This window comes from Notolepis coatsorum, assembly GCF_963971535.1.
Source record: "Notolepis coatsorum genome assembly, chromosome: 13".
NCBI classification, from domain to species: domain Eukaryota; kingdom Metazoa; phylum Chordata; class Actinopteri; order Aulopiformes; family Paralepididae; genus Notolepis; species Notolepis coatsorum.
In genome coordinates, this window is record NC_140177.1 from 57,718,825 (window position 1) to 57,743,412 (window position 24,588).

Consider the following 24,588-nt stretch of genomic DNA (forward strand, 5'->3'; position numbering starts at 1 on the left):
TTTTGGTTGATAAAGTGGGCAGTTTATCCTGTGCTGAAAAGTCTCCATTCCAATAGAGAGAGTATATATTTTGGTGTTTATTTGATTTATTTGGCCTTTTATTTATTACGTTTCCACAGTTATTTCCTCACTTTATTAACATTTTGTACATAATACAAGTTCATGTTAAAATGATGACACAAAAAGCCAGACCGAGGGCTTGTTTCATAAACAATCAAACTGAACCTTTTTTTTGCCTGCCTATTTGTTTGGTGGAAACTTGATCATAAAGTAAAAAAAAAAAAAAAAGTAGTGCTGATGTAGTTAGCTATTTTTGCCATGTTCTTGTAGTGTAGCTTGCTACATTTATCTGGGGATAGGCCTTGAGCTATATTTAATCGAGAGTAACTTGTAGTGTATACTAAATTTTTCAAGTAGTTTGCCCATCACTGGCTAAATGCTGCATGTAGCTAGTTAGCTGAACTGGAGCTAGGTAGCTAAATGGCCTAGCTCCAGTTCAGAACAACACTTTTTTTCACTGGTAGTTTGTGGAAATTAACCAACTTTCCTCTCTTTCACACAGTAAAATTAGTTTGAACAGCCAGGAGCAATACAAAAATAACCACTGCGGTCCCGTTGTTTGGTAGGCAACGGATGGTGTGGGGTTACGTGGCTACCGTTCTGGGACTGGGAGCTATCGTTAGTAGTACCTGGATGGTGCATGCTAACTAGCTACCGTTCTGGGACTGGGAGCTAACGTTATAGTAGTACCTGGATGGTGCATGCTAACTAGCTACCGTTCTGGGACTGGGAGCTAACGTTATAGTAGTACCTGGATGGTGCGTGCTAACTAGCTACCGTTCTGGGACTGGGAGCTAACGTTATAGTAGTACCTGGAGGTGCGTGCTAACTAGCTACCGTTCTGGGACTGGGAGCTAACGTTATAGTAGTACCTGGATGGTGCATGCTAACTAGCTACCGTTCTGGGACTGGGAGCTAACGTTATAGTAGTACCTGGATGGTGCGTGCTAACTAGCTACCGTTCTGGGACTGGGAGCTAACGTTATAGTAGTACCTGGATGGTGCGTGCTAACTAGCTACCGTTCTGGGACTGGGAGCTAACCAGACAGCTAACAGCTAACGTTACTAGCCAAATTAGCAGCAGGCACGCATAACGTGTAAAAACGCATAACCATGTAAAAATGAACGGCACTACTCCGCTGGCGTTTGCAATAGAAATCATAGATACAACATAATATCGACCATCGACTTTATCATGGACTACTCATGTTTTATTGTCCTTAACGATGCAGAGAGACACGCTGATACAATGGAGGATGTTGCAGCACAGCCAGGTGCATTCTGGGAGGCGGGGCACAGGTGTAGTGCAATCTGGGAGGCGCCCGCCCAGGAAGCAGGCAGCCTGAACAAGTCTGAACATGTCTTCTAATATGCATTATATAGTGGACCCAATCAATACGCAGGTGCAGAACGGGTACTGATTGATTGATTGATTGAAAACTTTATTAACAGATTGCAGAATGGGTACAATACAGTACAGCTCAATACACACAATTGTTAAGGGGATGCAGACCAGAGACAGACTTTCGTCTTGTTTACATCAGGGTCCCCCATTTTCAATTCATCAGGATACATCATCATCATCATCATCATCATTTATTTATTCGTACATGGAATTACCACAGTCCAACAGTACATATTCATATAATTCACCAAATACCATGGCCGAAAGGAACAGAAAGAAGAAAAAATCTTATATATACCTGCCCCTACACACACACACAACACACCGATAGACTTATTGTGTAAAACCAAACATAATATACCCATTTTTCAAAAATGGAAACATCAACACAACCAAATTAAATCAACATAAATAAACCCATTTTGTGTATCTATCAGCAAACTACATATTTTGGTTCATTCATTTACACACACACACACACACACACACACACACACACACACACACACACACACACACACACACACACACACACACACACACATGACATACAGATAGACAGTACTACATCTATACATTTATGAAACCGTACATAGGTGGGGTGGGGGGGGGCTGTACATTGGAGGTGGTTGGGTGGGTGGGGTGGGGGGGTTGGGTAGGTTGGGTATAGGAGGGGTGGGTGGACACTGTACAACTGTACAAGCACAACTGTACATTCAAATATTGACAAAACCATGTTTGGTAATTTACTGTACATTGGAGGGGGTTGGGTTAGGACATTTACAGGGGCCAGTTTAGAATTGCAGTCTCCCGTATAGGTGTTCTTTGAGAGTGTTTTTGAACGTGGGTAGTGATTCACATTCCTTTACAGCTTTGGGTAGGGCGTTTCACATTGATGTGGCATAATTGCGAAACGTGTTTAGTGGGTATACCAGAGTCTTAAGGCGAGCACAGAAAGACTCAGAAGAAGCTTCTATCCCCAGGCCATCAGGCTGCTAAACGAACAATAAACACTATGCAACAACCATCAAATGCACACAGCACACACACCCACACGCACACACTCACTTAAACCACACAAACACACTTTATATTTATTGATAAAGGATTTGCACTACAACTCGTACACCCACTGTAAATTGTACCTAAATTGCACCTCATCCCATTTCTGCCTTGCACTATAGTATTGTATTAGTACACTGCACAGTATTGTATATTATATGGTAACTCAGTTACGTCTATTCTGCATCGAACATTGTACATATGTCTATACTGAACACTGTGACCTCATTTTTTTTACTTCTAATTTACATGCTATACTATGTTATTTTATTTCATACTTATCTTGTCTTGCACAGTCTCTGGAGCGTAACAGTAAGAAGCATTTTGTATAAAAGTATTCTGTACTTCTGTATGACAACTATTAAAGAAACTTGAAACTTGAAACTAACTAGTCCCTGTTTGAGCCAAATGTGGGTTTAACATGGTTTGTGGAGCTCCCGCTGCATGGTGTTGTGGTTGTGGTATTCACTGACCTTTGGGAAGTATTTTGACATGTACACATGGGTACCTTGGTCGTGTAGACCAGGCCCATTGCAAGTTGCTGTACTCTGTCGTCTACTCTAAGCCATCCTAGGTTGTGAAAGTGGGCAGGGGTGAGGTGGGTTCTAGGAGTAAGGTCAAGCAGTAGTCTGACCAGTTTGTTTTGAGATGTTTGTGTAGCAGGGTGGATTATCCCTACTTTATGAGAGTAGATGTACACTTTCACCAGGTAGGGGGAACGCAGCATGCAGATTTTAGTCCAACTGAATGCCAGACTTTAGTGCAGGAGTAGAGTGGAGCTTTAGCAGAGGGAGTGGATGGGGCCTATAGGATTTACTAACCTAGGGGTAGTGCGCTGGTCCTTCTTGCCCTCCAGGGCGACTCGCAGTAATTCCCCACACACCCACACTTCTCCTAATACTACCCGCACCCTCCCACACCCGGTGGCAGTAGTGATAGATGATATACTTTCTCCCCAAAGCAGTACCTTTCCTTGCTGATGAGCAGAGACCTGTCCCAATGATGCTAGGCTCCCCTGTTAGGGTTGAAATGCTGGGCTATCACACAACAATCATGTACTTAACCCAGGCTGGCCTGCTAGGCCTTAGCGCCTTTGAGGTGCTTTGGTACCATGAGGTGCAAGTAGTGATAGATGATATACTTTCTCCCCAAAGCAGTACCTTTCCTTGCTGATGAGCAGAGACCTGTCCCAATGATGCCTAGGCTTCCCTGTTAGGGAAGTTTAGGCTGCCGAGGACTATGATAGTCCAGTTCTACACTGCCCTCATCCAGTCCATCCTCACCCTCTCCATTATCACCTGGTTCCCTGCAGCCACGGTCATTTACATTTACATTTAGTCATTTAGCTGACGCTTTTATCCAAAGCGACTTACAAGTTCTGTGCGACAAGACAGCAAGAAGTGTATAACTCTATCAGCTGAGTAACAATGTTCATCAAAGTGTTGCGTGTTACAGTGTAGGTTAGTTTATTAGGACAAGTGCATGACATTAAGGTTAGTCGGGGTTAGATAGATAGGTTTTTTTTTTTTCTTTTTTTTTTCTTTTTTTTATATCATTTCAGATAATGGTTGAAGAAGTGAGTCTTTAGTCGACGGCGAAAGATTGGACGGGATTCGGCTGTCCTAACTGGGATGGGTAGTTCATTCCACCATTGTGGGGCAAGGACTGAGAATAGGCGGCTTCTCTTTGATGACCCTCCGGGAGCTTGGATAGGAGTAGATCTGAGGCGGCCAGAAGATGCAGAGCGTAGGGGTCTTGAGGGGGTGTAGTTAGAGACCATTGACCGGAGGTAGGCGGGAGCGGTTCCCTTTGCCGCACGGTATGCTAGGTCGAGGGCCTTGAAGCGGATACGTGCAGCAATGGGGAGCCAGTGCAGGTCCCTAAGAAGTGGGTTGACATGGGCCGACTTCGGTAGGTTTGAGATCAGGCGGGCCGCTGCATTTTGAATGAGTTGAAGAGGCTTGGTGGCAGTGGCCGGGAGGCCAGCTAGCAGTGCATTGCAGTAGTCGAGGCGGGAGATGACTGTTGATTGGACGAGGAGTTGGGTGGCTTCTTTTGTCAGGAAGGGGCGTATCCTTCTGACGTTGCTCAGGAAGAATCTGCAGGTTCTGGTTGTCGCTGCGATGTGAGCAGAGAAGTTCAACTGGTCGTCGAGGACAACACCAAGGTTCTTGGCGGTCGGCGACGCGGTCACAGCTGCATTCTCGACTGTGATGGAGAGGTCGGTCAGGGGGGAGGATTTGGCCGGCAGGTGGAGCAATTCTGTTTTGCTTAGGTTCAGTTTGAGGTGGTTGGTCGTCATCCAGGCGGAGATGTCGGACAGACAGGCCGAGATCCGCTCAGAGACGTGGATATCTGAGGGAGGGAAGGAGAGGAAGAGTTGAGTATCATCGGCATAACAATGATATGAGAAGCCATGAGACATGATAATGTTACCCAGTGATTTAGTGTAGAGGGAGAAGAGAAGGGGTCCTAGGACCGAGCCCTGGGGGACACCCGTCCGGAGGGGGCGGGTGGCCGACAGAGTCCCTCTCCATGACACTTGGTAGGAGCGGTCATTGAGGTATGATGTCAGCCATGTCAGCGCAGATCCAGCCACTCCCATTCCTGCGAGGGCCGCGAGGAGGATCTGATGGTTGACTGTGTCGAAGGCTGCAGATAGATCTAGGAGAATCAGGACAGAGGAGAGGCCTTTCGCTTTTGCTAAGTGAAGTGCCTCTGTGACCGCAATGAGGGCCGTTTCTGTGGAGTGGCCAGTCCGGAAGCCAGACTGATTGGGGTCTAGGAGGTCATTCTGTAAGAGATAAGCAGTAAGTTGGTTGGATACAGCACGTTCAAGTGTTTTAGAAAGGAAGGAGAGAAGAGAGACAGGGCGATAGTTGGCTATGCCGGTGGGGTTCAGGGTTGGTTTTTTTATGAGGGGCGTGACTCTGGCTTGTTTTAGGGAGGTGGGGACCACCCCCGAGTTGAGTGAGGAGTTGATGGTTGCAGTTAGGAATGGGAGGATGTCCGGTGCTATGGTCTGGAGGAGTGGGGAGGGTAGCTGGTCCAGCTGGCATGTAGTCGGACGGTTCAACGTTACCAGTGTCAGGGTCTCGGCTTCTGTAATGGGAGAGAAAGATGACAGAGTGAAGGATGAGGTTCTCGATTCAGCGTTTGGACAAGGGACTTGGTCAGGGACAAGGCCAAGCTGCAGCGGGTGATACGATCAGCGGAGAGTGTGATCCCCTGCCCCCTTCCCTCCCTCGAGTCCCTACATTCCTCCAGGGCCTGAGGAGGGCGAGGAAGATCATGGCAGACCCCGCCCACCCGGGTCACGACCTCTTCACCATGCTTTTCACCCTAGCAACCGCCTAGAAACACCCTAGCAACTACCTATAACACCCTAGCAACCGCCTAGAAACACCCTAGCAACCACCCATAACACCCTAGCAACCACCTAGAAACACCCAAGCAACCACTTATAACACCCTAGCAACCACCTAGAAACACCCTAGCAACCACCCATAACACCCTAGCAACCACCTAGAAACACCCTAGCAACCACTTATAACACCCTAGCTACCACCTAGAAACACCCTAGCAACCACATATAACACCCTAGCAACCACCTAGAACCACCCTAGCAACCACTTATAACACCCTAGCAACCACCTAGAAACACCCTAGCAACCACATATAACACCCTAGCTACCACCTAGAAACACCCTAGCAACCACATATAACACCCTAGCAACCACCTAGAACCACCCTAGCAACCACTTATAACACCCTAGCAACCACCTAGAAACACCCTAGCAACCACATATAACACCCTAGCAACCACCTAGAAACACCCTAACAACCACTTATAACACCCTAGCAACCACCTAGAAACACCCTAGCAACCACATATAACACCCTAGCAACCACCTAGAAACACCCTAGCAACCATTTATAACACCCTAGCAACCACCTAGAAACACCCTAGCAACCACATATAACACACTAGCAACCACCTAGAAACACCCTAGCAACCAGCTATAACACCCTAGCAACCACCTATAACAACCTAGCAACCACCTATAACACCTTAGCAACCACCTAGAAACACCCTAGCAACCACCTATACCACCCTAGCAACCACCTAGAAATACTCTAGCAACCACCTAGAAACACCCTAGCAACCACCTATAACACCCTAGCAACCATTTATAACACCCTAGCAACCACCTAGAAACACCCTAGCAACCACATATAACACACTAGCAACCACCTAGAAACACCCTAGCAACTACCTATAACACCCTAGCAACCACCTAGAAACACCCTAGCAACCACATATAACGCCCTAGCAACCACCTAGAAACACCATAGCAACCAGCTATAACTCCCTAGCAACCACCTATAACAACCTAGCAACCACCTATAACACCTTAGCAACCACCTAGAAACACCCTAGCAACCACCTATACCACCCTAGCAACCACCTAGAAATACTCTAGCAACCACCTAGAAACACCCTAGCAACCACCTATAACACCCTAGCAACCACCTAGAAACACCCTAGCAACCCTGTGGGGGGCCTGTGCAGGGGCCTGTGGAGGGGCCTGTGGAGGGGTCTGTGCGGGGGCCTGTGGGGGGCCTGTGGGGTGCCTGTGGGGGGGTCTGTGCGGGGGCCTGTGGGGGGTCTGTGCGGGGGCCTGTGGGGGGGCCTGTGCAGGGGCCTGTGGGTGGGCCTGTGCAGGGGCCTGTGGGGGGGCCTGTGCAGGGGCCTGTGGGGGGGCCTGTGGAGGGGGCCTGTGGGGGGGCCTGTGGAGGGGCCTGTGGGGGGGCCTGTGGGGGGTCTGTGCGGGGGCCTGTGGGGGGATCTGTGCGGGGGCCTGTGGAGGGGCCTGTGGGGGGGCCTGTGGAGGGGCCTGTGCATCACGTCGTCGGGTGGGGTCAGGCCACAGGACCTCGTTGACATCGCAGGCTATGTTTTCCCTCGCCAGGCAGCGGGGGAAGAAAGCTCTGGCATGCCGGCTGTTTGGCACCTTCAGCAAACTGTGCATTCTAAACTGGCCTATATAGGTGTTGTCACATCATTGGCAGGTGTCTTCAATTTTGAGTCATTGTGTTTAAGCAATGAGGTTGTGCATTCTAAACTGGCCAATATGGATGGTGTCACATTATTTGCAGGTGTCTTCAATTTTGAATCACTGTGTTTAAGCAATGACACCCGTGCTTTCATTGTGTTCAACTTTTGATGATTGAGTCTACCATTTTGCATCGTGTGAGCAAAATGTGTTCAGTGAATGAGAATGTGTTGTGCAACGTGTGTTTTAGCAAGTGTGGAAGTGTTTAGAGTAAGTGCGAATGTGTTTAGAGTTCTGCAACGTGTGTTTTGGCAAATGCCAATGTGTTCAGAGTTTTGTGAAATCTGAGATTGAGGTGAAATGTGTCCTGGGGGCCTGATTTATTAAATGTGTTTAGGCAACTGGTCATTGTGCTCAGAGATCTAGAAATTGTGCTTTAGCAATCGACAAAAACTGTAAGGGGATGCAGACCAGAGAAAGACTTTCGTCTTGTTTTGTATAAAATTACAATATTTTATTGTGAAATAAGAATAATATAATGTGATATGTTGATATGCTATTGTGAGATTACAACATCTGATGTGATATTACAGAGAAAGACTTTCGTCTTGTTTTTTTTATAAAATTACAATATTTTATTGTGAAATAATAAATAAATTATGTGAAATATTCATATGCTACTGTGAGATTACAAAATGTGATGTGATATTACAGAGGATTTTGATTGCAATATTCTATTGTGAAATAATAAATAAATTATGTGAAATATTCATATGCTACTGTGAGATTTCAAAATGTGATGTGATATTACAGAGGATTTTGATTGCAATATTTTATTGTGAAATAATAAATAAATTATGTGAAATATTCATATGCTACTGTGAGATTACAACATCCGATGTGATATTACAGAGGTATGCAGTATTTTATTGTGAAATAAGAATAATATAATGTGATATGTTGATATGCTATTGTGAGATTACAACATCTGATGTGATATTATAGAGAAAGGCTTTCGTCTTGTTTTGTATAAAATTACTAGGGATGCACCGAATGGGAAATTCTTGGCCGAAACCGATACCGAAAATAGGAAACAGTTGGCCGAAAACCGAATGCCGAAAGGCCGAAAATGATTAATAGAAATATATATATATATAATGTATTTTTTTTTCAGCTACCTGATTATGACAAAAGACATGATTATGGCAAAACTTTACTTAAATAATATTAATAAAAGTCAAGTGCATTTTCTTTTTCCGTAGGATAACTACAACCAAGTGCATTCAGAACAAAGCCAAGGTGCTTTAAAACTGCATAAAGATCTGCACACACAAGAGGGAGAATAGCTTATAGCAGACTTAATGATGTTACTGTAGTGGCTACAGTAAGCATTTTATATAAAAGTACTCTGTATTTTTGTATGACAAGTTGACAACTAATAAAGAAACTTGAACTACTGTCATAATTCACTGCATTCTAGCCTACATGGAAGGACTTGTATATACTACATCTCTCGTGACTCTTAGCGGGGGATGACGTAGCTTAAGAAAGACGATTGAAAGAGGAACTGAATCGTTGTTAGCTATCTTAACGCTAATGTTAGTTAAGGTTTTTAACCGCAACGGGCATATAGTAATGGCGAGGATATAAAGCATGTTAAAGACGCATTTATTGGACGGGCTGCGCGCAGAGTTTACATAGAAACACCGCGACTCCGAGGACTTCTGGTATGAGAGCGGAAGAGTAACAAGGCTCCTGGTCAAAAGAGCGAAAAACGAAGAAATAAAGACCCGAAAAGTGACGAAAAGAGATCAAAAATCAAGATGCAAACGAGAAGGAAGGAGGAGAAAACAAATATGAAGGAAAGAGAAATGGAGAACTCACAGGAAGAGGAGAGTTCGATGGAGCAGAACCCCCGAGGCGAGACCGAGAAGGAGCAGGCGGAGGAAGGGGGAGTCTCGGCTGAGACGGACAAGGAAATGCCAGGATGGGCCGTGCTCATGCAGGCCGGGATATTGGCGACCATAAAATTGAACTCGTACACGATGCAGGCGACCATAAAACTGAACTCGGACACGATAAGAAATTATATTGGGAAGTTACGGGAGGAATTGAGGAAGGAACAGGAGGACTTCAGAGGTGAAATGAATACAGAACTCAAAAGGGTGGATGAGAAGATGGCGGAACAGGACAGAAACATAACAGAGGTACAGACTAGAACGGCGCAAATGGAGGAATGGAACACAGAGATACACGAGGTGTTAACGTGTGCGATTCAAAAACAAGAACAGATGGAGACAAAGATATCGGACATGGAGGGGAGGTCACGGAGAAATAACATCAGAATATGGGGATTGAAAGAAGGAGTCGAAGGGGAATCGGTGATCCAATATGTGGAAAAGCTTATCAGAGAGCAACTGAAGGAGACGGGACTGGAAAAAATGGAGATACAGAGGGCCCACAGGGCGTTGGCTCCGAGACCGCAACCGGACAGACCTCCGAGGGCGGTGATTATTAACTTTCTGAGATTTGAGATTAAGGAATTGATACTCAGAACCGCGTGGACCAAGAAAATAGAAATCGAGGGGAAAAGACTGTCGTTTGATCACGATTACTCGACAGCGGTAGCAATAACACGCAGGTCCTACGCGGGACTGAAGAGAATTCTGAAAGAAAACGGAATGAAATTCCAATCACCCATGACCTCGCTAAGGATTCACTGGAAGGAAGGGACGGTGACGTATGTGACGGCGCGGGAGGCGGCGGAGGAGATGAGGCGACAAGGGATGCAGATGGCGGAGGACGGAGAAGGAAGGGGACAGGAGGGCCAGACGCGGAGCCTGCAGCAGAGATTGGAGAAAGCGCGCAGATGGACCAGAGTAGGAGATCGAAACCCGGGAGAGGAGGGAGGAGAGAGGAGAAGGCCGAGGTGAGACGTGACAGACCGAAGGCGGAGACGGACGAGGAGGCCAGAGACGGAGAAGGAGAGGAGAGGAGGCGGGAGGAGACGAACGGATGAGTACACGCACAAGAGATTGAAAAAACTATCCAAATAGAGACAAAATATAGAAACTGAAATAACATATACATAAACACACATTCCCAGGTAGAGGCAGGATATAGGAACGAACATAACGTGTACATGGACACATAATACACATGATGATGGAGGAAATAAATGGAAATAAAATTAGGTATGATAGACGGAACACAGAATATATTGAAACAAATACATAGACACACGCTGCGAGCAACACAGTTGGAAGGGATTAAGGGGATAAATGGACATCACATAGAAAATAGAGAGGAGGAAAAGAAAGTAAAAAGGGGTACACAGAAGACACCACACACGGGTTTGGGAGGAAGGAGGGACATTGGAACATATGAGCCACATTGAGAGGGACCTAGGAAATGGGGGTCTTTGATCAGAATGAAGGACAGAGCGCTTTTGACCAGGAGCTCGACAGCAATAAAAACAGTAAGAATGCTGGACAAATATGATGAGCGGTTGGGGGTAAAGGTTTCAAACCCCCAAGCCGTCAGGAGGAGGCCTCTCACTAGGAGAGCAATTACTCCTCACCCACCAGCAGGGGACAGGGGGGGACACAGGGATCCCCTGAACGCCTTGGGAGCACTTTATGTAAAGTTTATGTTTTTTATTTATGTTAATCATTATATGTATTCGGTGAAGAGAGCAGAGGCTACAACCGGAGGGGGGAATGAATGTGACATGGGGGGGACTGACAGACGAAAGAAGAAGAAAGATGACAATGGTTAAAGGTATAAAAATGATGTCGTTAAACGTTAATGGAATGAATAATAAGATAAAGAGGGGCAAAGTGATGTTGAAGTGTAAAAAAAGTGAGATGGAAGTGATTTTTCTGCAGGAGACACATTTGGTAGCACAGGATGATAAGAAACTGAAGAGATTTGGATATGAAAATGCATACTATAGTTCCTTTAAACGGATCCTGAGGAGAGGAGTAATCACGTTAATCAAAAACATAGTAAAATTTAAATTGATCAAGGAAGTAAGAGACAAGGAGGGAAGGTTTGTTCTGGTGAAGGGAAAAATGGAGGGTCAAATGATTACGTTAGTGAATGTTTATGCACCCCCAGAGAGTGAGAGGGATTTATATGAGACCATTTTTGATATGATAGTGATGGAACTAGAAGGGATATTGATATGCGCGGGAGATTTTAATGTAGTACTGAATCACGACCTAGACACCACGAGTACTAGAAAAGGACGGGCACCAATCAGTAGCTATATGAATATTCAGATGACGGAAATGGGAATTACAGATGTTTGGAGGGGGATGCACGCCATGGACAGGGAATACACACATTACTCACACCCGCACGTGACATATGCGAGAATAGACTACTTTTTGATGACGACGGGGGACAGTTACAGGGTACGGGAGAGCAGAATAGGAGTAGCGGACATATCGGATCACAGTGCCATATATCTGACAGTAGATCTAGAAGGGAGACGGAGGAACACGATCTGGAGACTAAATGTAGGAATATTAAATAACAAGGGGGTGGTGAGTCAGATCAAGGAGGAGATAGCCAGGTATAAGGAAGAAAATGACAACGGGGCGGTAGATCCAAACATTCTATGGGACACACTGAAGGTGGTGATAAGGGGGAAATTGATGGAGAAGACAGCAATGCTGAAGAAGGCCAGAACGGAGACATATCACAATCTGATAGGGAAGCTGAAGAAGCTAGAGGGGAGACACCAGATATCAAAAGAACAGGAAACGCTCGGAGAAATCAAAGAAGTAAAGGCCAGGATAAATAGGGAATTATTGACGGAAATAGAAAAGAAAGCGAGGTTCATGAAACAAACATACTATGAAGGGGGACCAAAAGCGACCAGATTGTTGGCTAGGAGAATTAGGACGCAACAGAAGTTGAACACGATACACACAATAAGGGATATAAAGACTAATGAAATATTGAGAGACCCAGCTGAAATAGAGAGGACATTTAGAGAATACTATGAGAAACTATACACACAGCCAAAAGCAGCGGGAGAAGAGGAAATAGAAGCATATCTGGAGAAGCTAGAGTTACCATCGATAGGGAAAGAACAGAATGAAGAATTAAATAAAATAATTACGGAACGAGAACTGGAAGAGGCAATTAGTAGAGCTAAAAACAACAAGTCTCCAGGGAGCGACGGATTCCCATCGGAATTCTACAAGACATTTAGAACGGAATTAGCACCCATGTTAGGTGCGGCGTTCAGACACACGATGGAAGAGGGAAAAATGCCCCCCTCGTGGAAGGAAGCCATAATCACCACGATACCGAAGGAAGGGAAGGATAGAGAATTATGTAGTAGTTTCAGACCTGTGTCCATACTCAACGTGGATTACAAGATGTATACATCGATAATATCAAAGAGATTTGAGACGTTTATGCCAGACATTATAGATGAAGATCAAACTGGATTTATTAAAGGGAGACAGACACAGGACAACGTGAGAAAGACATTACACATAGTAGAGGAGATACAAAAACAAGGTGGTAGCGCGGTACTGATTAGCCTAGATGCAGAAAAAGCATTCGACAGTGTGAGCTGGACATTTTTATATAAAACATTGATGAGGTTCGGACTGAACGGGAGGGCGATGAAGATGATCAAGGCGCTATATCAAGAACCGACAGCGAGGGTTAAGGTGAATGGCAGCTTGACGGATAGAATCAGATTAGAGAGGCTACCAGACAGGGATGTTGTCTCTCACCGACGCTCTTCGCCGTTTTCATAGAACCACTGGCACAACTGATCAGACAGACCGAGGACATTAAGGGAGTAAGGATAAAGGGAACGGAATATAAACTAGGCCTATTTGCGGACGATGTGATAGTATACATGAGGCAACCAGACAAGAGCTTCCCGGCACTGATGGATCTACTGAAGGAATATGGCCACTACTCAGGATACAAACTAAACGTGACAAAGACACAGACCTTAGCATGGAACTATACCCCAACGACAGAAATTAGGGAACAGTACGGGATAAGATGGGACATGGACAAGATTAAATACTTAGGGGTGAACATCACGAGAGGGGTGGAGAAACTGTTTGAGGCGAACTATACACAGATAAATCAGAACATCAAGAGAGACTTAGAGAGATGGACAGTAATGCCCTTGGACTTCAATTCAAGAATAGAGGTCATTAAAATGAACATACTATCAAGGTTACTGTACCTATTCCAGTCACTACCGATACAAATACCACAGAATCAATTCAGGGAGTGGGACAGACTGATATCGAGGTTCATATGGGCGGGGAGAAGACCACGGTCAGATATAAAACACTACAACTACCAAAGGAAGAGGGAGGGATGGCAGTACCCAGCCTACAAGATTATTACTATGCAGCACAACTGAGAGCAGTGACGTGCTGGTGTAACGACAGATATGAGGCAAGATGGAAAGACATTGAAAAAGAAGGGGAGGGATACAAGGTACAAGCTCTGGTGGGAGATAGGGAACTATTTAAAGAAAAAGAGGGACTATTAGATCCAATCACCAAATGCACCTTGATCATATGGAACAGAGTAGTAAAAACACACAAATTGGAGAAGCAGTCAGGGGTTCTGAGATGGGTAGCACATGACAAGAGATTCAAACCAGGGAGGTTAGACCATGGATTCAGAAGGTGGGAGAGGGGGGGGGGCAACAGCGATATGCAAAATGATAGAGAAGGGGGAAATGCAGACACTACAAAAATTAAAGGAGAAATTTGGACTAGAAAACAGGGACCACTTCAGATATCTACAGGTTAGAGACTACTACAACAAAGAAATAAGGGGGGCCAAAGACGAAGAACAGAATGGAATAATAAAGATGATAGTATGGGCATACGAAGGAGGGCAAGGAAGAGTAATATCAGCAATATACCGGGCTATAATGAACAGCAAGGGACACATGACCGATTACATAAGGGAGAAATGGGAGAGAGAGCTAGAGATAGAAATAACAGGGAAGGAATGGGGGAACATATGCGAGGTGCAACATGCAACAACAGGATCGAGGATATGGAAAGAGTTTGGATGGAAAAACATAATCAGATTCTTTATAACCCCAGAGCTGAAGGGAAAATATGCACCAACACAAAGAGCATGCTGGAGGATGTGTGGGAAGGAGGGGGCAAACCACACGCACATATTCTGGGGATGTCAGAAGCTGAAGGGGTATTGGGAGGAGATAGGGGAGGCAATGATCAGAATATTAGGATACGGGTTACCACAAACAGGACTGGTGCTTTACTTAGGAGACCTGACACACGAGGGAATACAAGGGGGGGACAAATATTTAATAAAGATAATGTTGATAGCGGCCAGAAAAGCAATAACGAGACTGTGGTACAAGGAAGACCCACCGACAATAGCACAATGGGTAGGAATAGTGGAAGAGATACAGGATATGGAGAGGATAACACACATGCTGAGGTTACAGGAAGAGAAATTTGGAGAAAGATGGGGAAAGTGGGAGGATTACAAGGGGAACGAAAACGACATCACAGAGGAAGAACCAAATACACCACAAGAGGGCGAAGGGTAAAGGAGGAAAGAGGTTCAAAGAGGGTCTCTGAACCCATGTCACACACTTAATGTTTTCTACTTTTATTTTTGTTTAATGGACGATGTGATAGTATACATGAGGCAACCAGACAAGAGCTTCCCGGCACTGATGGATCTACTGAAGGAATATGGCCACTACTCAGGATACAAACTAAACGTGACAAAGACACAGACCTTAGCATGGAACTATACCCCAACGACGGAAATTAGGGAACAGTACGGGATAAGATGGGACATGGACAAGATTAAATACTTAGGGGTGAACATCACGAGAGGGGTGGAGAAACTGTTTGAGGCGAACTATACACAGATAAATCAGAACATCAAGAGAGACTTAGAGAGATGGACAGTAATGCCCTTGGACTTCAATTCAAGAATAGAGGTCATTAAAATGAACATACTATCAAGGTTACTGTACCTATTCCAGTCACTACCGATACAAATACCACAGAATCAATTCAGGGAGTGGGACAGACTGATATCGAGGTTCATATGGGCGGGGAGAAGACCACGGGTCAGATATAAAACACTACAACTACCAAAGGAAGAGGGAGGGATGGCAGTACCCAGCCTACAAGATTATTACTATGCAGCACAACTGAGAGCAGTGACGTGCTGGTGTAACGACAGATATGAGGCAAGATGGAAAGACATTGAAAAAGAAGGGGAGGGATACAAGGTACAAGCTCTGGTGTGAGATAGGGAAATATTTAAAGAAAAAGAGGGACTATTAGATCCAATCACCAAATGCACCTTGATCATATGGAACAGAGTAGTAAAAACACACAAATTGGAGAAGCAGTCAGGGGTTCTGAGATGGGTAGCACATGACAAGAGATTCAAACCAGGGAGGTTAGACCATGGATTCAGAAGGTGGGAGAGGGGGGGCAACAGCGATATGCAAAATGATAGAGAAGGGGGAAATGCAGACACTACAAAAATTAAAGGAGAAATTTGGACTAGAAAACAGGGACCACTTCAGATATCTACAGGTTAGAGACTACTACAACAAAGAAATAAGGGGGGCCAAAGACGAAGAACAGAATGGAATAATAAAGATGATAGTATGGGCATACGAAGGAGGGCAAGGAAGAGTAATATCAGCAATATACCGGGCTATAATGAACAGCAAGGGACACATGACCGATTACATAAGGGAGAAATGGGAGAGAGAGTTAGAGATAGAAATAACAGGGAAGGAATGGGGGAACATATGCGAGGTGCAACATTCAACAACAGGATCGAGGATATGGAAAGAGTTTGGATGGAAAAACATAATCAGATTCTTTATAACCCCAGAGCTGAAGGGAAAATATGCACCAACACAAAGAGCATGCTGGAGGATGTGTGGGAAGGAGGGGGCAAACCACACGCACATATTCTGGGGATGTCAGAAGCTGAAGGGGTATTGGGAGGAGATAGGGGAGGCAATGATCAGAATATTAGGATACGGGTTACCACAAACAGGACTGGTGCTTTACTTAGGAGACCTGACACACGAGGGAATACAAGGGGGGGACAAATATTTAATAAAGATAATGTTGATGGCGGCCAGAAAAGCAATAACGAGACTGTGGTACAAGGAAGACCCACCGACAATAGCACAATGGGTAGGAATAGTGGAAGAGATACAGGATATGGAGAGGATAACACACATGCTGAGGTTACAGGAAGAGAAATTTGGAGAAAGATGGGGAAAGTGGGAGGATTACAAGGGGAACGAAAACGACATCACAGAGGAAGAACAAAATACACCACAAGAGGGCGAAGGGTAAAGGAGGAAAGAGGTTCAAAGAGGGTCTCTGAACCCATGTCACACACTTAATGTTTTCTAATTTTATTTTTGTTTAAGGTATGACAACTGTTTTAGTTTCAAGTTTCAAGTTTCTTTAATAGTTGTCATACAGAAGTACAGAATACTTTCATACAAAATGCTTCTAACTGTTACGCTCCAGAGACTGTGCTAGACAAGATAGTATCAAATAACATAGTATAGCATGTAATTTAGAAGAAGAAAATGAGGTCACAGTGTTCGGTATAGACATATGTACAATGTTCTGAGTTACCATATAATATACAATACTATGCAGTGTACTAATGTACAGTACTATCTAGTGCAAAGCAGAAATGGGATGAGGTACAATTTAGGTACAATTTACAGTAAGGTGTACGAGTTGTAGTGCAATCCTTCATCAATAAATATAAAATGTGGGGAGTGGGTGCTACAGTGTGTTTGTTTAAAGTGGGTGTGTGCTATAAAGTGTGTGGAGTGGGTGCTACAGTGTGTTTGTTTAAAGTGAGTGTGTGCGTGTGGATGTGTGTGCTATGTGCGTTTGGTGGTTGTTGTTGTGTAGTGTTCATTCATTGTTCGTTTAGCAGCCTGATGGCCTGGGGATAGAAGCTTCTTCTGAGTCTTTCTGTGCTCGCCTTGAGACTCCGGTATCGCTTGCCTGACCGCAGCAGTTCAAAGAGGCAGTTGTTCGGGTGACTGGAGTCTTTAATGATTCTCTTAGCCTTGCCCTTGCAACACTTGTTGTAAATGTTCTGGAGGGTGGGGAGCCCCCCTCCAATTGTGCGTTCGGCTGAACGTGTCACTCTTTGTAGTCTGCTTCGGTCTTGTGCAGTGCTATTCCCAAACCAGGAGGTGATGTTGCCGGTCAAGATGCTCTCTATTGTACATGAGTAGAAGTTCTTAAGGATCTTCTGACTGACTTGGAACTTCCTTAGGCGCCTGAGGAAGTAGAGGCGTTGTCGTGCCTTCTTCACAACACTGTCAATGTGTGTGGTCCATGTCAAGTCCTCGGATATGTAGGCTCCGAGGTACTTAAAGCTGTTGACTCTCTCAACCGGTGCCCCGTCGATGCTGAGGGGGCTGTAGTCCTTGACCCCCGACCTCCTGAAGTCCACAATCATCTCCTTTGTTTTGCTGACGTTCAGGGAGAGGCTGTTTTCCTGGCACCATCCCGCCAGGACCTTGACCTCTTCCAGGTAGGCCCTCTCGTCGTTGGCAGAGATCAGGCCCACCACCACTGTGTCATCAGCAAATTTGATGATTGTATTGCTACTCCGCTGAGCCACACAGTCGTGTGTGTACAGGGAGTAGAGGAGGGGACTCAGAACACAGCCCTGAGGGGCCCCTATGTTGAGGGTGATGGATGAGGAGGTGCAGTTGCCTGCTCTCACCACCTGGGGTCTGCCAGTCAGGAAGTCCAAGACCCACTGGCAGAGGTCATAGTTCAAGCCCAGGTCCCTGAGCTTGGCTATGAGTATGGAGGGGACTATGGTATTGAATGCCGAGCTGTAGTCGATGAATAGCATTCTCACATAGTTCCCCTGCCTCTTGTCCAGGTGTGATGCTGCTGTGTGCAGCACATGGGCTATGGCGTCCTCCGTGGACCTGTTGGGGCGGTATGCAAATTGCAGGGGGTCCATGTTGATGGGGAGGGAGGAGCAGATGTAGCCCTTTACTAGCTTCTCAAAGCACTTCATGGCTATGGAGGTGAGAGCTACAGGGCGGTAGTCGTTGAGGCAAGCAGGCTTGGATTTCTTGGGTACAGGGATAATAGTGGACCTCTTCAGGCAGGTGGGGATGACAGCCTGTTCTAAGGACAGGTTAAATATGTCAGTGAATACTGGGGCCAGTTGGTCGGCACAGACTTTTAGGACGCGGCCGGGGATGCCGTCCGGACCTGCTGCCTTCCTGATATTCACTTTTTTAAAGGTCCGCCTCACCTCATGCTCTGTTACCCTGAACACTGCGCCTCCATCAGCAGCCGACCCCCCCCCCCCCCCCATTGCCGTGGCTTGTGAGCTGGTGTTGTTATTACCAGCATCAAACCTTGCATAGAAGGTATTGAGGTCATTTGCTAAGGAGATGTCACTGTTCAGTTTGAGGGAGGCGCCTTTGTAGTCTGTCATCGTTTTGAGCCCCTGCCACATAGCTCTAGAGTCAGCTTGTTCAAACTGGAGTTCAATTTTATCTCTGTAGCGCCGTTTGGCCTCTGACACTGTCCTCCTTACGTTGTATCGCGCCACCTTGTGGTCATTCATGTTGCCTGCCACTAGGCCGTCGTTGTATGCTTTGGTGCGCTCTCTCAGAGCTTCACGGACGGATTTGTCTACCCAGGGTTTTTGATTTGGGTAAACTCTCATTTTGGTAGTGGGGATTGTTTCTTCCACCATAGTACAAACATAGTCCACCACTGTCTCCGTGTAGACATTAATGTTATCTGTGTCGCGGAACATGTTTTTTATTTGCTTGAGTCAGTATTTAAAATGTTTCGTCTTTTGGGTATTACATTTTTTCTTTATTATTTATGTCTGTTTAATAGTGTTGTTGAGGTTATTGTATATGTCGTGTTGTTTGTCTATAAATGTTTAATAAAAATCTAAGTTTAAAATAAAAAAGAAACACCGCGACTTCCGAGTCCCAAGATGAGTTATCACAGGCTGCAACACCCCACAGCACAGCGTGTAGGGTCCAGCTGCAGCGCCGGAGAATCCTCTCAAGGGGCAAGCCTGTGGCAGCCACGAACCTACTACTTTCTATATAGCATCTGGGAGGTGCGCTGTTTTAAGTGAGTGACGAGCGTGTGTTATTGGATTGATTGATTGATTGAACATCCGAGCTGCTTCTATAGAAAGAAGGTTTGTGGCTGCCACAGGATTGCCAAGTGAGAGGATTCTCCGGCGCTGCAGCTGGACCCTATTGGTCTCAGACCGGATTGATTGATTGATTGATTGAAAAGTTTATTAACAGATTGCAGAATGGGTACAGTACAGTACAGCTCAATACATACAATTGTTAAGGGGATGCAGACCAGAGAAAGACTTTCGTCTTGTTTACATCAGGGTCCCCCATTTTCAATTCATCATAACATATATGACATACATGACATACAGATAGACAGTACTGCTACATCTATACATTTATGATTTTATGACATATCAGATTTGCAAATACAGTACTGTTTGTGATACAAAAGTGTCCAGTGTACATTTGACGTAGAAACTGTACATTGGAGGAGGTTGGGTGGGTGGGGTGGGGTGGGGTTGGTGGGTGGGGGCTGTACATTGGAGGTGGGGGGGGGGGGGGGGGGGGGGGGGGTTGGGTAGGGGGGGGGGCACTGTACACTGTACATTGGAATACTGACAAAGCCATACTTGGTAATTTACTGTACAACTGGGTTAGGACATTTGTAGGGGCCAGTTTTGAATTGCAGTCTCCCGTAGGTGTTTTTTGAGAGTGTTTTTGAAGGTGGGTAGTGATTCACATTCCTTTACAGCTTTGGGTAGGGCGTTCCACATTGATGTGGCATAATTGCGAAACGTGTTTAGTCCCTTGTTTGAGCCGAATCTGGGTTTAACATGATTTGTGGAGCTCCCTCTGGTGTTGTGATCGTGGTATTCACTGATCTTTGGGAAGTATTTTGACATGTACATGGGTACCTTGGTCGCGTAGTGTATCTTGTAGACCAGGCCCATTGCAAGTTGCTGTACTCTGTCGTCCTATGTTGTCAAAGTAGGCAGGGGTGAGGTGGGTTCTAGGAGTCAGGTCAAGCAGTAGTCTGACTAGCTTGTTTTGAGATGTTTGTAATTTGTTTTTTAGTGCCTTTGAGGTGATTTGGTACCATGAGGTGCAAGCATAGTCGTAGTACCCTTGAATGAGTGCTCCTTCTAGAGTCTTCAGGGTATTCTTGTTTACCAGAGAGGAGATCCGGTACAAGAATCGAGTTCGTTGGTTGACTTTTTTTATTACATTGGATGCCATTCTGTCACAGGAAAGATTAGCCTCTAGGATGGAACCTAGGTAGGTAATTTCATCTTTCCTTGTGACAATATTGTCACCCACTGTAACCGAGAAGCCGTCGGTCTTGCTGAGTTTGTTATTTGAACCGAAGAGAATGGACTCTGTTTTGCCCATGTGTAATGATAGTTTGTTGTCGGCGAGCCATATGCAGATTTTGCCTAGTTCCGAGCTGAGGGCTTTTTCAACCTGTAACTTGTTCTTGTCAGAGACCAGCAGGGCTGAGTCGTCCGCAAACAGGAACAAGTTGCAGTCACAAGCTGACGACATGTCATTTGCATAAATTAGGAATAGTAGCGGTCCTAGTATGCTTCCTTGTGGAACACCACAGCTCACTGTGAGGGGGGGGGATAGGGTACCGTTTACCTCCACCATCTGTTCTCTCCCCTCCAGGTAGGATTGTATCCAGCTCACTGATAGACTATCAAAACCAATTGCTTTTAGCTTGTCAATCAGAATGGTGTGATTGACAGTGTCGAAGGCCTTTTGTAGGTCCAGCATGACCATGTCGCAGTATTTGCCCGCGTCCACCTCTTGTTTGATGTGGTCGGAGAGGAGAACTGCGCTGCAGCTAGCTACCAATCTACATAAAAATTATCACAGGCTGCCAGAACGCAGGACTGAAGAGCTCACGTTGCGCATGTAATGACTGAAGCCGCGTTTTGATTAAGTAATCACAACAACACGCGTTAGGTTACAGGTTGTTTATGTTCTTTGACTTTCTGTGATATATTTTCGGTGAAAAAACTCTTTCGGCCAAAAGCCGAAAGGCCATTTTTGGCCATTTTCGGCCGAAAGTTTTGGATGGTGATATTGATGTGATATCACTGATGTGATATTACAGAGAAAGACTTTCGTCTTGTTTTTTATAAAATTACAATATTTTATTGTAAAATAATAAATAAATTATGTGAAATATTCATATGCTACTGTGAGATTATAACATCTGATGTGATATTACAGAGGATTTTGATTGCGGTATTTTATTGTGAAATAATAAATAAATTATGTGAAATATTCATATGCTACTGTGAGATTATAACATCTGATGTGATATTACAGAGGATTTTGATTGCGGTATTTTATTGTGAAATATGAATAATATAATGTGATATGTTGTTATGCTATTGTGAGATTACAACATCTGATGTGATATTACAGAGAAAGACTTTCGTCTTGTTTTGTATAAAATTACAATATTTTATTGTGAAATAAGAATAATATAATGTGATATGTTGATATGCTATTGTGAGATTACAACATCTGATGTGATATTACAGGGAAAGACTTCCGTCTTGTTTTTTATAAAATTACAATATTTTATTGTGAAATAATAAATAAATGAAGTGAAATATTCATATGCTACTGTGAGATTACAAAATGTGATGTGATATTACAGAGGATTTTGATTGCGGTATTTTATTGTGAAATAAGAATAATATAATGTGATATGTTGATATGCTATTGTGAGATTACAACATCTGATGTGATATTACAGAGGATTTTGATTGCGGTATTTTATTGTGAAATAAGAATAATATAATGTGATATGTTGATATGCTATTGTGAGATTACAACATCTGATGTGATATTACAGGGAAAGACTTTCGTCTTGTATTTTATAAAATTACAATATTTTATTGTGAAATAATAAATAAATTAAGTGAAATATTCATATGCTACTGTGAGATTACAAAATGTGATGTGATATTACAGAGGATTTTGATTGCAATATTTTATTGTGAAATAATAAATAAATTATGTGAAATATTCATATGCTACTGTGAGATTACAACATCTGATGTGATATTACAGAGGATTTTGATTGCGGTATTTTATTGTGAAATAAGAATAATATAATGTGATATGTTGATATGCTATTGTGAGATTACAACATCTGATGTGATATTACAGAGGATTTTGATTGCGGTATTTTATTGTGAAATAAGAATAATATAATGTGAAATCAAAAGATACTGTCTTTTTTACATGTATTTGTTGGGATATTACAGGAGGCCTTAATTACAATATGTTACTGTAAGATAATACTGTTAAATGTTGTGAAATGCTGGTAAATGTTTACAGTACCAGGCTGTTGAGGCAACAGGGTGTTGAGGCAACAGGGGTAACAGATCAGGCTCCAGGTATAGCCCTGATCTAGATCTGAGGTTCAGTGGGTTGGCTCGCCATCTTGTGTCGGTCCGGCACACTGCCTCGTCCCGCGTGGGCACACGTGATGAGTGGTGGTCGGTCGGGACTACTGGGAACTCTTCCCGGTGGTGGAACGGGGTGCTAGAAAACCTGGCCTGCGTTATACAGTCATTCAGAAAATAAAAGCTATTTACCATCTTTCATTGCTTTATCATATTTTCATTGCTTCTAGAATGAACAGTCAATCAGGTTACTTTTAGCTATGCTAAGCTAAAGTAGGCTATAGTATCACAGCACGTGGGAATGTCCATTTGTCTTATGCTAATGTAGACATGTAAATATGTCCAACCGTAATTCAATGTGTCTAACTGTATTGATTGTGCTCTAACTGTTTTCATGATAACGTTGTGTAACTCGCTGACCCGTCTTGATTTTCCATTTCTTAACATTGACATTCAGTAGTGGGACATAGCGCTGGACTGTCGCCAGGGGGAGCTGGTGCGACGTTGGGCTGGTCACGACAGGTGAAGAAGAGGTTGGTAGGAAGGAGGGGCTGGATACACGGGACTTTCTCTTTGTCGTTTTCCACTGAAGCAAGAGGACGTGTGGACCAAGAGCTCCTGATAATAAAGACACGCGAAATACGAGTCCTGCCACGGGGTGGGATAGTAACGTCGTATGCGAAAGTTTAGCTTCCCAGTATAGTGCTTAGGGTACGTTTGAACCAAGAAGAAGATGTTCGACTGCCGGACTGTACTGTGGATATTCCCCGCGCTGCGTTTAGGAATGTATAGACGAAAGGCTAGGGGGTCGCACTGACCCAAAGCTTAGCTTCAAGTATAGGCCTGTTAGCCCAGTTAGCTCACACGTCGCTCCACCGTCTCCCAGCTCCGCAGCGGACACCGCAGCAGACTACTAGACCGCACCCGCCTCCAGCATTCTCCTAGCCTGCCTAACGTCAGCCCAGCCAGCCCCCTTTCTATCACAAGTGACAACCACGAGACCGTTCGACGGCCGTCTCACGTCACAGACATTCGTTGCGGGAGCAGGCCAGCACTCGGTTGGTACACTCACACCAGGTACTGTTAGCACTCCAAGTGCTCTGGAACATTATCGGCGAAGAGAATAAATACTTTGAGCTGGCACGTGCACCAGTGACTAGGGGTGCCGCAACGTTTGTTGTTTTAGGTAATGCCGGCTTAGATAGGCTTTTTGTTTTAACTGTGGGCCCACTTACTTTTTCTGGTTACATGTGTTGTGTGATTAAGTTGTGCAGACAGCACTAAGGTATATTGATAATTTTTCCCATTGAATAGCTCGCAGAGCTCGCCATTACCCTCTCTCTCCCTACGGGTGAATGAAAAGAATATTAACCCTTACGGGGACCTGTTTCATTACCGTGGAGTGTAAGATCCAAGTGCCATGCATTGTGCCGTGTA